We start from the raw sequence: 15,691 nt of genomic DNA, 5'->3' as shown, positions 1-15,691 counted from the left end.
CAGTATAAGTATAGTGCACGGAAAGAAAAATTGTTTTTTTTTACAAACCATGAGTACTTAACTGTTTTATTTGAGAAAAGGGGAGATGTGTGGCTTATATTAGCAAATTGAGTATATTTATTATACTAGTGTAGATTGCGTAGCAAAGCAACGCTTTGCACAGAGTCGATATACATGGGCGACGCTATCGATATTCAAATATAGCATAGCACAAGTAGGCTGTGATCCAACTTCTTCAGTTCCTCTTACGACAACGCGGCAACTGGTAAGCCATTGTTACGTCGCAGCTAACAGGCCATTGCGCCGGGTGATTTCTTGTAACAATCTAAGATGTGCACAGATTGATTACTTTCCGAGAACCCTGTCGCGCTGCAGCCTAAAAAAAACGGTTTTCGTTTTCATCTTTCATCATTCCCATTTCCAGATCCGTCATCGAACGATTCATATGTGTAACTTTACACCTCGGCTTTTTTTTTTGTATCCAAACAGGTACAAAATCCCTTTTCGGTTACGGAGTCGTTCAGTTTTTGTTCGCTCCTCCCTTCAGCAACAACAATATGTTATTGTCGATGTTGTCGACACGCGGCGGCGGCTAAAGATCCAAACAAAAATAATGCGAGTGGACGTCTGTAGGCTTTCTTCTGGAGGCAGGCAGCAGGTTGCATCGAGCCTGCGCGTTGATCGTCATCGGCCCTGTCATCGATCGAAGTCGTCTACCGAGACCAAGAGGCATCCACGAAACCTGTTTTAGAGCTTTATCTCTCCCAGGATGGGATGTTTTGCGATTTTCCGTGGTCCGACGGAGGAAGATGATTAAACTGGTGGGGACCGGTCTAGGGGGTGTGCGGTGATGACGATGACCGATGACCGAGTTCAAAAGAGTATACGACGCGCGCAAACCGTGAGGCATCGCTGAACAGCGAAGATCTTCGCGCGGAAGACGGAGATTCGCACGGCACCATATGACGACAACAACGAAGCTTGATAAGGATACAATACCGATGGTAGTTTTGCGACTCTTGACACAGTTGTGGAATTGCCAGTCTCATCGATCGTCGGTTATAGCAGATGAAGGCGGTAGGCGGAAATTTATAATTTGTAACCGCAATACAGATTGGCAGCCCTGGCGGTTGCTGTCAAAACATTTCATTAAAGAAGATTACGCTTGAGTTGTTCTGCTAGCTAGAATTTTTCTGATGCAGTTGAGCGACTAAAAGTCGCTCAGAAACAAGTTTCACCCCCGTTTGGAACAGATGAAGCAGCAAATCTGACGACAGTCATTTTATTATTTATGATGTTGTCCAGGCTCAATTAGACCATAAAATAAGCGAGCGTTGCTATCAACGAAGTACTGAATAGGATATTGCAGGCAAATCCAAACCACTACGAGGAAAATGAAGCAGTAAATAGCTCTAGTTTTATGATATATGCACGCGAAAGCCCTATTCGGTGCACGGTTCGAAAACTTTACACTGTAAGAAAATGTGCATTCTGAAAAGTCTTTAACCAGAAAACGTAATGCCCAACTAAGTACCGTAGGTGTAACCGCGACAGCGGTTCACAAAATTGGTTCTCCCATAAACGTGTCCATCGCAATCCCAAGCATGATACCCAATGACTGTGGAACGGAACATTATCAGCCAAAGCACAGAGGGAGCACGGAATGATTTATTGATTTTGGTAAAACAGCAGTTGATAGCGACATCGGTCGTTGCGTCGCAGTATTCCGTTGATATAGGTACCCACCACTCTGTTTCAACATATGAATGCTGATTCCGTTTTTCTGCCTCCGGCCAATCCAGACCGCTCAATTTGGTCAAACTAGATCATTTGTTATACAGTCACTTTTGGGCCTAATGGTGCGTGTAACGGGCTGAAATTATGCTCATTGGCTCAGAAAATGGTGGAACGATTGTCGTCGTACCAAGTTAGGATAGCAAATGCACTTCGGGCAGCTGAAAGTACGAATTAGACTACAACGCAGCCAGTGGTTCATATTAGCTTCCCACACAGTATGTACCGATCAGAATGAATGTGGAACATTTTTCCATATCTTGTTGCGTTCCATGTGTTCCAAACTGTTCTAAAATTCAGCCCTTCATATCCACAGGAATAGTTTTGTTTGTTTTAGCAACAAATAATAACGTTGCATAATCTGCTGGCATCAGTTTTTTAAACTAGAATGTCACGTAGAGACAATATAAGAATATTCCAGGAAATCCCCATCCACTTTGTAGAGAAGCGTTGCATAATCAGTAGGGACAATGGAAATTCGTAGTAGGGAAGCCGCGAAATTCGCGAAATTGCGCCTTGACCGCGAATATTTGAAATATCCCGCGAAATGCTGTGAAATCTGACAGTTTCGGGAAAACACCTACAAATTTAGAATAATTTTAAACTTTTGAGCAAAAAATGGCTGTTAATTTTTGACAGTGTAGAGTAATTTACGATTCCTTATCTGCATGATATTTTTTTTCATATCTGATTTTCATCAAATTTGTTACATTTTCGATGAATCTATGATTGCGCTTCACAAAATTCAAATGAATTCTTCATTTGGTCTTCAAAATTGAAGTTTTTCTCAACTAAACAGTCAAAAATATGAGTCCGCGAATTTGCCGCGAAATTAACAACAGTAGCCCGCAAAATTTGAGAAATTTTGCCGCGAATTTTCATTGTCTTTAAATCAGCTATAGTTGCTGAAAGCTAATCGATTTTATTGTATACCTTTGACACATTCAGGATTATTCTGGAGTTTAATTACTGTCATCATTATCTATAATTTCTTTGAAGTGTTAAGTACCATAACAACATCCTTCAGGGATATCCTAGACCAACATTTTACTTCAAAGAGCAGATCTTTAGATTTATATTTGTGACAATAGTTATATTCAATTTATAGAGTAACGTTACATAACCAACTATGTTTACTGGCCATACTTGAAAACTGATACGTTGGATAAACATATACTTTGTCATATGCGCTAATTCCCGTCACATCAGACGGAAATATCCAATCACAACAAATATTAATCAAATCCATCACTTTTTCCCGTCGATAAAATGTTTGTTTTTAGTTTTCTTCGTCTAAGAAGGATGCAAGCAAATGTGTGCATGGATTCAATACTTACATACGAAACATCGCATTTCACAACCACAGAGAAAGATTGCTTCGTTGCACTATGATGGCGTATTATGATCAGGTAGGCAAAATAATAGCTGAAATATTTTGGTCGTTATTCTTAAGCTACATCGCTAAATTCATCTCAATTTAAAACCTTCTGCTCTATCGTATTTTGAATGCATGATTTGATTTGGATTGCGAAGAATTTGACCGAAAACACCTACACTAAAATAATATTTTTTGACCACCGAATGTACCAAAGTGTCACGAAGAAGGTGTGCCGGAAATTGAATTTAGGTTGTGCCAGAAATAGACGTGGGCTAGACGGAAACGGAATTCGAGGGACAATCATTCAATCTTATTGTTTTACAAACAATCTTTCAAAATATGTATTTTTAACATGATATGGAAGCTTTCTTATAAATAAGTATTTGACACAAAACTGGACGTACACTGATAGGCAAAATAAAGTGCCCACCTCATCATTTTTTGAATTTCTCTCATTGTTTTTGGTTGAAATTCAAGTAAGTTCACTGTAATTTTTTCTAGAACTTTTTTTTATTATTCTTTTCAAGTTTTACTTACAGAACAATGATAAAAAAAGAGTTCGACTAGAAGAAAAAAATAATCAATTTGTATTGAAGAAAAAACAGTGACAAAAAAAAGTGCCCACTTCGAAAATCAATGTTTTCGATAAGCTTCCAGCGAAAGACCCCTCGATTGTTTATGTTTTGAGATTTTGACATGTTTTGAAGCAAACGGCTTGACCTGGTGCATTTGTTTACGTGTTTGCGTTTGATTAAGTTGAAAAAAATGGAGAATGTAGTGTATCCGAAAATTGGTGGTTCGTGATGCGCAAAACGGTGAATCGCACCGGGCTGTTGCTAGGAATTACAGCATTAGCAAGGCAGCGGTAGGAAAAATTCTTCTAGAACAAATAACATTCGGATCAGTGGTGGATCGTTCAGGCAGAGGCAGGAAACTCGAAACGTATACCAGAACGGACCCCAAGATCATGCGAGAAGTGAAGAAAAACCCGAAAGTAACTGTCCGTGAGATCCAGGAAACCCTTCAGCTATAAGTTTCTGGTCGAATTGTTCGTCGCCGTCTGGGACCGTAGCCATAGCACAGGGGCTCGTTAACAAAGTTGCCCGGAAGCGCCCATTTATTAGCAAGGCAAACAAAGCCAAATGGCTCAAGTTTGCTATTGAGCATGCTGATAAGCCCGTTGAGTTCTGGAAAACAGTTCTTTGGACGGATGAATCGAAATTCGAGTTTTTCAATCGAAAGCGGAGGGTTCGTGCGTGGTGCAGATCGGGTGAGGAGCTTCAGGATCGCCACATCCAAGGCACGATGAAGCATGGAGGAGGAAATGTGATGGTCTGGGGGTGTTTTTCTTGGAGTGGAGTGGTTAGCCTCGTGAAAATCGATGTGATAATGACTGCAGATTCCTACATCGACATCCTGCGAGAAAATCTGGAGGTTTCGCTGATCCAGACGGGCCTTGAAGATAAGTTTGTATTCCAGCAGGACAACGACCCGAAGCATACTGCCAAGAAGACCAAGTCTTTTTTCCGGTCTTGCCGGATCAAACCGCTGGAATGACCTCCACAAAGTCCGGACATCAACCCCATCGAGAATTTGTGAGCGATCTAGATTCCAGGGTTGACAAATCTGGCGTTACCAACAAGTCCAACTACAGTAAGGACCCGATTTTGTCAGCCCCTGGTAGCATTTTGGGCTGACAAAATCGGGTACCTGACAAAATCGGGTACCTGACAAAATCGGGACATTTTTTAAAATCATTTTTTATTCATGAAAAATTGTTCTGAGCACGTCAGAGACGGAGATAGGTGTGGAGGGTCTACTTTGGGCTCGTTCAAATATTACGTAACAAAAATGGGGGTGGGGGGGGGGGGGTTTCCGCGCTTTGTTACGCTTTATACAAAATTTTAAAATTTCTCTTTCAAAAATAGTTACGCGGTGGAGGGATAGCGGATAGGGTCTAAAATTCCCAAATTTTGCATTACGTAATATTTGAACGAACCTTTTGTGGTAAAAAAATTGAAAGTGTGTTAAGGGCACAGGAAAAAATGGGATTTGGCAAAGTGCTTTTTTACAGCTTAGCAATTGTGGTCTATAGAAGACAGTTGACACTGGTTAGCGCAGTTTAAATCATAACATCTAACTTTAGCTGTCAACGAATGCAAATGAACCAACATCTGATTGACAAGTATAGACACCCATACTGTTCGAATTGGCTACGTTTCCGCTGCCTTTTCACTTTAATTTCCAGAGCCTTATCTCTAAAGAATCTCTAGAGAAATCTTTGAAGAAATGTTCGGGGATTTTTTTAGAGAAACTACTCGAGGATATACGGAACGTAACCCTCAAGACATTCCCGAAGGGATCCCGTAAGTAGTTTCTGTAAAAACCTTTACAGGAGCTCCGGATAAATCTCTTAAGTAATTTTTGAAAGAATCCTTACTGCAATCTCCGTAGAAATCTCTAGGGGCATTTCTTTAGCATTTTCGGAAAAATCATTGAAAGAATCCCTATTGCTATCTTTAAAGAAATCTCCTTGATAAATCCATGGAGGAATTCCTAGAAAAAAATACTGGGGAAATATCTGGAGCAGTTTAAGGAGAAACCATAGCAGAAATGAATTGTTAAATTATTGCATGAATTCCAGAAGAGTTTCCAACAAAATTTTCTAAAGGAATTTCAGAAGCAATACCAAGGGATTTTCGTAAAGAAATACCAAGAGGTAACCCTGGAAAAATCTGAAGCGGGACCCCGGGAAATCCATAGAGGATGCCCAATTGGGAAATCTAACAGAGGAATCATAGTGAAATCTCTAGAGGAATTCTTGTATGAGTAATTACTGAAGGCATTAATAGTGGAACATTTTACGAAATTCTTAGAAGGATCCCTGAAGGAATCCTATGAGGAATTCTTAAAATAAAATCCCTAAAAAAATCGCTAGATTTATTCATCAGAAGGTTGGCTCCAGGGGCACGTTCTCTTCAAGTTGGGAAATTTGTTCCTTTCGGTGATTTATCCGTGGACTAAAGCACGCAGTTATTCATAGGGGCCGTCCATATACCACGTGGACAGCTTGGAGGGGGGAGGGGGTTATCGTAAAGTCCACGCTTGTCCATGAAGAGGGGGGTGGGGGTTCGTCAAATTTCCACGTGGACAACATTGACATATAAATTAGGAAACAAGAATCTTCAAACGAAACAAATTATGTCGCATTATTGATGAGATTCTCTTCAACAGTTCTTTCATACATTTTATTTTATTATACATTGTCTTTTAGTTGTAAGTTACTTCTTCAAGGATCATGGTATTGATTCACAGACTAATTTGTTTAAAATTATCAGATTTTCTAATTACTTCTTCATCGAGGAATATTCTGGAGATTTAAAATGGAGTGTGGACCATGCAAATGTTGGTGTTTCAGTCAGGAACTTTTCATTGAAGGTCTGTATGGATTTTTCGAAGTTTCATATCAAATTTTTAAACTACTTCAAAGTTTCAAAACACATGTAGGGATTTGCAGGCTTAGCTCAAAAACTTTTTTTGTAGGTACCTTTAAAATTTAAGATTTTTTTCAATAAATATTAAAGTGTAAACTCAGCAATACAATTTAATTTGTTATTTTTTTTGTAAGAATCTAAGAAATAATCTTATCTCAACAAAAATCTAAGATTCAAAATTACCTTATCTCAACAAAATAATCGGACAATCATAGATTGAACAAACCTTCTAAAAGACACCATATTCAACCAGAGGCTGTAGACTAAGCATTGAACAATCACTAACATTCGGCGATGAACATTACACGGAAAACACCCAATGAAGAATTTTCCTTTTGGCGAACATTTTTCACCAACTGGAGCAAGAATCGAACCCACACTCTCACAAACATTAAGCTAAATTAAAAACAATGTTGAAAACTTGTAGGTACCTATTTTGTGCTACTTGTTTGTATTCTATGTAAAGCTATAGAATATTTGTATTTTATAAAGTTTTCAATTACATTTAAGACATTGTTTACGAAGAAAAAAAAAACAATATAAAAAAATACTTTTCAAAATCACTTTTTTCATTTATTTTAGAAATATGAAAAAAATACTTTTTTTCGGATGTCCACGTGGACATTGGTGGAGGGGGGTAGGGGTCAATGAAAAGTCCACGCTTGTCCACGGGGAGGGGGGAGGGGGTAAAAAACCATGAATTCTCTGTCCACGTGGTATATGGACGGCCCCATATAGGAATTTTTGCAGAAGTATCTACAGAATTCTCTTAATACATCACTAGAGGAGTTCCTGTAGAAATAACTGAATAAAGTCCTACAGGAATACCAGCAAGAATTTCTGAAGGAATCTCAGGAGTTCGTCAACGTGGGGTATCATAAGAAGAATGCATGAACAATTCTTAGTGAAATGTCTGAAAAGGCTCTTATAGAAATTTCCAGAAAATTTCTTGGAGGAACAGATATGTATATAGAAATGCCAAAGAATCGCTAGGAAAATCCCTGGATAAATCCACTGAGCAACTGCATAAGGAATTATTGGAGAAATCCTTGGAGAAACCCCTGGATACATCGCTGTAGGAGTTCGTGTATATTTTTTTTTAAAAGAAAGCTGTCAAAATATTAGCAAAACTTTTGGAGGAATCCTAGCAGGAGTTCCAGAACAAGTCTCAAGGAATGCTTCTGGGGAAATCACAGAAGGAATGGTTGAGAAAACTTTAAAGAGACAAACTTTAATGAATCGTTATAAAACTCCCGGAAGAATTCCTTCAAAAATTTCTGACGGTATTCTTGGAGAAATATCAGCAAAAAATCTTACAAGAAACCACGCAAAAGTTCTTGAAGAAATAGCAGCAAGAATTTTTGGGGAAATCCCATCTCGAATTCCTTAAGGGTTTCTAATGAATACAATTCTCACAGCAATTTTTTAAGCTATCCAAACAGGAAACACATGTAAAAAAGGGCGGAACAACCATTACATGTCTCAACTTCTTCCACCCCGTCTAGGCGTATTTATATTTATTTATACAATTTTATCCCGTTGTCAGATAGAAGGGAGTCTGCTCTATCTGTTACTGGTCAGAGATTACATGAAAAATGGGCCATGTGCTCAGAAGGAAGAGAGAAGCAAAAATTCGAAATGATTGTTGCGTCCTTTTTAAATGTTAGCCTACCTGAATGAATCCAAACAAGTAAACCTAAGGGAATCTCAGAGATGCCGGAAAGAAGTAAATAGATTGACTTGTAATCACAACAACAGGCAGCGTTTATTGTTTGTTCTGTTCCAGAGGAAATTAAAACGAATAGTCTTTAAGCCCATATAGCCGATGTGGTAAGCGCACGTGCAATCAACAAAACCATGCTGAGGGTGACGAGTTTGATTCCCGGTTAGCTCAGAATCCATTTCATAATCGACATTTCCTCAACTACCTTGTGTATAAAATATCTTCATGACTACCACACGATATATTTACATATGCAAAATAAACATTGGCTGTGGGGGATCTCAGTTAAAAATTGTAAAAGTTCTCATAAAATACTAAGCTGAGGAGCAGGCTGTGTCCCAGTTGGAACGTTACGCCAAGAAGAGAGAGAACTGGAATCTTTTAGCAATTTAAAACAATATAAACATTGGCGAGGGTTGGGTGCCAAAATTGTCACAATGTGTTAGTTTGCAAAAAAAAATTTGGCCGTTTTCAAAAGGTACACGAGTTCTGTTTATTGCGAAATTTTTCTATGACGCCTAAAGACACTGCATTAACAATGATTATAAAATGGAAAAATCGGGTCAAAAAGCTGAGTGGGCTCCGTGGCCGTGCGGTTAGCGGCGTCAGTCGTCTAGGCGTTTCGTAAGCCTTGGAGTGCGGGTTCGATTCCCGCTCCAGTCGGGGAAAACTTTTCGTCAAAAACGAAAAATTCTCCATTGGGCCACTGGGTGTTATGTGTGTTGTCCGTTGTCTCGTGTATGTGTAATGTTCAGTCTGTGCAGCCTCTGGTTGAAGACGGTGTAGTGTCTTTTAAAAATCGGGGGTAGACAAAATCGGGGGCTGACAAAATCGGGTCCCCACTGTATTTTGAAGCCCTCAAGCGCGCCTGGGAAGAGCTTGATCCACAACACCTAAGGAACCTGGTCGAGAGCATGCCAAAGCGCCTGCGGCTGGTCCTGAAGGCCAAAGGAGGACACATAAACTATTAAAACGCTTTTCTTATACTTTAATTTTTTTTCCCGGGAGGCACTTTTTTTTGTCACTGTTTTTTCTATAATACCAATTGATTTTTTTTTCTTTGAGTCGAACTCTTTTTTTATCATTGTTCTGTAGATAAAACTTGAAAAGAATATTAAAAAAAGTTCTAGAAAAAATTACAGTGGGCTTACTTTAATTTCAACCAAAAAAAAAAATGAGAGAAAATCTAAAAATGATAAGTTGGGCACTTTATTTTGCCTATCAGTGTAAGGCGACGTGCAAGATTAAATTCGATCATTTGATCGTGCTAAGATAGACGGGAATCAGATAAACATTCCAGTGATATCGCAAAAAAACTTTAATTCTGGCACATAAATAGGAACGTTGCTAAAACGGCCTACTTGCGCTTGTACTTAACTTTTTTGTACAGAAAAACAACTTTAATCCAGTTGTACCATTATCCTCGAATACTCTTAATTCCATCTCAAAGGACTCACCCATTTATTGCATTATTGATCTCATTTTAGCACGAACCACACACCAGAATCGCTTTCATCGCACTTGGCCAGTACCTACGTGCCTCCACTGACCTCAGTGCCGAACAACAATTGCCCGCCAAATTTACGACTCCCGTATGCAAATCAGCGCCACTCGCAGGGTGCAATTTTCGCGCTCGCAGGTTTTGCGCTCATTACAATTATCGGGGCATCCATCGCCACTCTGATCTCTGATCGATCCAAATGACCTGCTTCGATAATATAAAAAAATCCGCCACCGATCAGCAATGGCGGTGGCTTATGGGAAGGTCACCCGAAGGTGACTGCCGTATATTTAGTGGCCGTGCGTGAGATCTGCGAATCACAATGCCGCTGCTGCTCTGTTCGGATCGGCCACATGAGAGCAACCAACCAATCACACAAACCCGAACCTGCTAATTTATTCGAAACTTAATAAGCTGCGACTAATAATCGATAAAAATCGCCAATCGAGCGTACGCCGGGCTTTCGTAACTGCCCTGGATGCGATTTTTTTTCTCTGTGTGTATTCAGATTCAGATGGAAGATCGGGTAATGGCGGATTTTTTTACGCTGAAAGAAGACCACGAACTGCAAGATAAATCCGTACAGTTTATTAACCGGTGACCAATAGGTTTCCAACACTTAAGCTACGGGGCATCCGAATGATTGCGGCAAATTGGTGAAAGAAATGCTGCGAAAGGTTGGCCTTTGAACGTTTCTCATGCAGCGTTATTTTTGTCGAACAACTATTTTTGCAGCGAGTACGAGGGTGTTTTTGTTGAAAATTGCATTTAAATTATATTTCAACCTGCACAGGTCTACCGGGGTACAAACATTGTTGCGGTGTAAAATTGATCAGTTTTTAGCATGCAAAGTAAACGCCTTTCCTCCTATGGTTGCGCAAGGTGATAAACATCAGCGTGCGATAATGACTGAATTTGCGAGCCGAGTGATCGTGTGTGTTTAACCGAGTGATGCTTCTTAGTCGTTTTTCCGTATTGAGAGATATTTCAATGTTTTTGATGTTCAACACTGTTTATTGCATTTTTTATACGTAATATTGCCTAAACTGTACGGTTTAGGAGCAATCACAATCTTAACTGTTGTTAACGTGTAAGTTGACCGATTGATCTAGCATGTGGTGAAGTAGCACTACATGCTAGTTCAATTGGTCAACTTTAACGTCGGCTTTGATTAGTAGCAAATCCCATCTCAATGATCCCCATTGATGACTTCATACTTTTGCTATTCGCTCTGTTTTCTTCATTATCCTCGCGCCAAATCCTAAGCTTCTACTTTCATTCGCATCTCTGCTCGCACTAAATAGGGGATTATTTAACGCACAGAAACTGGTTCAAGTGCTGCACTGGCTCATGCTGTGCCAAGCCGGCCGACAGACGATCGTCGACTACATGGGACGGATGATGACTGGATCGTGTCCGTCAAACTATTTTGGCCACCATCAAGGTACCTACCTGATACTTTTCTAACTCATTGGATCCTGGCGGGCAGTCGCCTGACAAATGTGCTCTTGTTCGTGACTGAGTACACATTTGACTGACAAATTGCTCGCAGATGACTTTTGACAGTCAGCGATCGGTTTGTTTTGTGCGGTTTTGGTACAATCAAAACGAATCATTATTAGAGCACCTCTATTTAGGTTTTGTCTGTGAAGAGAACTACATTACGTTTTTCATGTTACTGTCGTAAATATTTGGACAATTTAAGAGGCATCTTTATTATGCCTGTGGTTACTTCATCTCTCATATAATGCTTCCTTCTAATGAAGGTTGAGTATTTTTGCATCTTTATTAAATGTACGCTTACTTACCTTACCGGCCAGGCTATGGCCTGATTGACCTCTGCTGTACATAGTAATCGTCTCCATTCTACTCGGTGCATGGCTGTGCGTCTGCAATTCCGCACTCTGCGAAGGGTCCGCAAATCATCCTCAACTTGATCGACCTACCTAGCTCGCTGCACACCACGTCTTCTTGTACCGGTTGGATTGCTCTCGAGAACCATTTCAATCGGGTTGCTATCCGACATCCTATATTCCTGATGACGTGACACTCCCAATGTTTTGCGGTGTAGACGATGATTGGTTATGTCAGCAGCTGGTGCAGCTCGTGGTTCATTCTTCTTCTCCAAGTCTTGTCTTCCATCTGCACTCCGCCGTAGATGGTATGCAACACCTTCTGGTCGAAAACTCCAAGGGCGCGTTGGTCCTTCGTGGTTAACTTCGTGTGACGGCGAACTTTATTCGATCATAGAGTTCTGCGGAGTCCAATTAGGATGGATTTCCTGCCACAATGCGTCTCTGAATTTTTCTGCTGGTATCGTTGTCTGTGATCACCAGTGAGCCCAAGTACACGAATTCTTCATTCGACTCGATTTCAACACCGTTGGTAGAAATTCGGGGTGACTGGCGCGGTGATTCCTCCCTGAAGCCCTTTGCTATAACATACTATGTCTTCGACACATTGATGACTAATCCGATTCGCCTGGCTTCATTCTTCAGTTGGATGTACGTTTCCGTTATCGTCTTAAATATCAATATCGTCTGCGAAACCATGCAGCAGAACCGATTTCGTGAAAATCGTTCCACTCATGTTTACCCCCGCTCTGCTTATTACACCCTCCAGGGCTGAAAATCGTCGCCGTACGACCAAAAAAGTCGACTACGAGAACGAAAACTAGATCGTCATCGTTGCTCGTTCCACATCGGATGACTCATTCAAGCCAGCGAATCGTCGCGAAGGGCTTGCGTCGTGACGAAAACAAGATCTTCATTCGTTTTGTTTTGCTCTTCGTCCAAGTGCGTCTAGCCGACGGAGTCAATGTAGCCACCAGCAACACACAAAAAAAAAAGATTTTAATGAAAAAATAATTGCACCTGGAATCAAACAACGAACCTCTAGATTTCCAATCCAGCACTCTTACCAACTGAGCTAGTGAGGTTTCACACCACCGTAAGTGTCGAAATGCCAATAAAAGTTATTCCCAGTTGACGTTTGCTTGGCCCATCGTCGCTCGTTTCCAGGGAACAAAGAGGACGACGAAAAAGTTGGTGGATGACTATTGATGATTGAGCTTCGTCGTGAAGCCCGCAGTCGGCGACGGAAAGGCTAATCGTCACCGTTGTTCTTTCGGACGAAGATTGTTTTATTGTTATCTTCACGCAGTGGTGACGAGAAGGACGATTGTCAACCCTACCTCTAACTCTAAAGCAATATTAAGGCTCAATTGAGAATAGCAAATGTTCCAGAACTAAAAAGCACTTTTTTCCAGAGTGACCTACAAATCGAAGAAAATAAGAAGGTCCGATTGTTTATTTAGTCAATCATGAAAATTCGACACTCTGGTTTCGTCAATCTCGAGAAAAGTGCCTTTTCAATTTTGAATAATATGCTATTCTCATTTGTGCCTTAAACAGCAAGCACGAAAAACTATCACCTTGCCGTAACTCTCTGCAAGATTCAAAGGCACTTGACAGTGTCCCTGATACTCTCTCCCTGAACTACGTACATCGCTCGATCTATCGTCGCATTGATCAATCGAATCAGTTTTTCCGGGAATCCGTATTCTGCTATAGCTGATCCCGATCGATTGTATCATACGCCGATTCGAAATCCATGAACAAGAGATGTGTGGGTACACTGTATTCGCGGCATTTCTGCATTTGATGCTAAGAACCGAGGAGTGACATTAACCATCTAAGCAAAGTCCGATTACTCTCTCCGATTTTCGTGAACTTGATTTTTCATAAACCGCTCCAAACGCTTACGTTTGAGATGTCCGCACTCAATTGTTGTTTTGTAGAATCAACAACGCTGCACAGTAGCCCTGGCCGTTTTAATGCTTGTAATGCATCGCCGATGTTCAATAAGCATTAATAATAACGGGTAACTCTCGCTGAGACCGGCCCACTATTTACACTATTTAGAGTGCCTGGACACTCTTGTGCGCACATGCTGTCCTCATCTCAATCACAGTCAGAAATCGGCTGCAGCAATCAACTATAACCAAAAGTGACATACACTCCTTTGCAGAAAAAAAAAATCCAATGCCGCCACGCACGATCAAGCATTTCTTTACGTAGCATCGGCTCAGGATTTCCTTATTGGCTTACTGATGCACACTCTGCACGCGATTTTCCACGGAACGGCCCATATACGGCCATATTCTCATTGAAACAACTCCAGGATGGCCCCTATGTGCGATATCCAACGCACCCTGCTGAGGCCCCGATGAAAAAATTACTCCGCCTTTTCTCACCATTAGACCATTTATGACCCCCAGTTCCTTCGGAAAAACCTGATATGAAAACATCTGTGATGGCCACACTTGAGATTCAATAGCCTTCGCAACCTCTGTGAGTACGTCATCATTTCTGGCTTTCTTTCTAATCTCATCCAACGTGCCGACAAACATAGTGCTCCGAAGTCTCATCGAATGGTGGATCTGTCCGCTGACACAGCCTCGAGAAGATGTCCGAGACAGAGATGGCATTTCACCATAGCGATTCACTGCGGCGTCAGTTTATCGACCACACTGGGAATAGGAACATTTTTCACCACACCAAGAAGCCAGTTTCTCTTGTTTTGGGTGGTGGGTAGACCAAGCGGTAGTGCATGCTCTTGCTCGCCTTGGATCGAGTGTGGCTCACTCTTTCGAGCGCATCGCTCTCGCGCGCTCTCCCGTGTTTTCACCCAGCAGTCACCGAATCATCACCATGGTGTTACCGGGGTGAGAACTCTCCGGTGTTTCACCGCTGCGCGCACTCTGGCTCTGGCGCAAAAACCTCACTGGAGCGCGCGCCCGCGTGATTTTTTTACACTTTCACCGGAGAGAATTTTAAATCGCTCTCACCGCACTGTTGTGTGGCCAAGTGCTCAGGGAGCTAAGATATTTTATTCTATCCACCAAGCTTGCGCGCATCCGAATCGCAGAGGTGGATCCACATATAAGAGACGGGCTCCTGTTGAGATACACAGCGTGAGTGGTGTATTTTCTATTTCTCTTACCTACACTGAGGATATGGACATCTATGGTCCGAGATATTGTCGGCTCTAGGAACATACACAACTGCGTCAACACAGCACCAAGACCCACTGCTGACGCATCCAGATACAGTTCGGTTGGGTCATTAGGGTCAAAGAATCCCAGACGATAAACAGTGCCGGCTAGCTCGCTGCGCAGGTCGTCAAATGCTGTCCACTGCTCAGTACCAAACAAATCCATCTCACCCCTAACTAAACGACACAAAGCTTCGAACATCTTCCCTTGCCTCCGGCACCCTAAAGCTTCTGATTGCTGCCACTTTGTCGTCGGTAAGACTTATACCATGGCCGCTGATCTTGAAACCAAGTATCTCCAGCTCCTCCACCTCAAACAAGTATCCATCCTTGTTCAGCAAAGCGTGATTCCTGTCAAGGACAGCCATTGGAGAAATTCAGTCAGATGGCCCAATAACTGGTTCAATCATATCGGCATCAAGCACTTCCTGAAGCCCCTGATTGACCCTAGCCTCCATTGCTACAGGGATTCTGAGGTAAGCCAACTTCCTTGGAGGCATGGTGTAATCAATCGACAGCTCCACCTGGACGTTCGAAAATTTTTGAAACGCAACCCTCTTTTGGACAACACTGTATTTAAACCTCTAACCCTACTTTCAACACCTTGAGATCCTCAGTCGTCTCTTTGCTAAGCAGACATCGTTGTGCCCCTTCAATCATAAAAAAAAATCCGCATAATTCTTGGGCTTTGTATCATGAATCGCTATCCAAGCTTCAAAAATGGCCTGAGAAACATACGCTGTAAA

At 41.4% G+C, this 15,691-nt stretch overlaps 1 protein-coding gene across 1 annotated transcript in view; it reads right to left on the bottom strand.

Annotated features, from left to right (window-relative positions):
* LOC109621337 (NADPH oxidase 5) overlaps positions 1-15,691 on the bottom strand; it is a 411,936-nt gene that overhangs the window by 380,725 nt on the left and 15,520 nt on the right. The window lies entirely within an intron of this gene.

The sequence above is a fragment of the Aedes albopictus genome, chromosome 2, assembly GCF_035046485.1.
Source record: "Aedes albopictus strain Foshan chromosome 2, AalbF5, whole genome shotgun sequence".
In the NCBI taxonomy this organism is placed as follows: domain Eukaryota; kingdom Metazoa; phylum Arthropoda; class Insecta; order Diptera; family Culicidae; genus Aedes; species Aedes albopictus.
The sequence above is the reverse complement of the archived record's forward strand: the minus strand, read 5'-3'. Positions and strand labels throughout refer to the sequence as shown.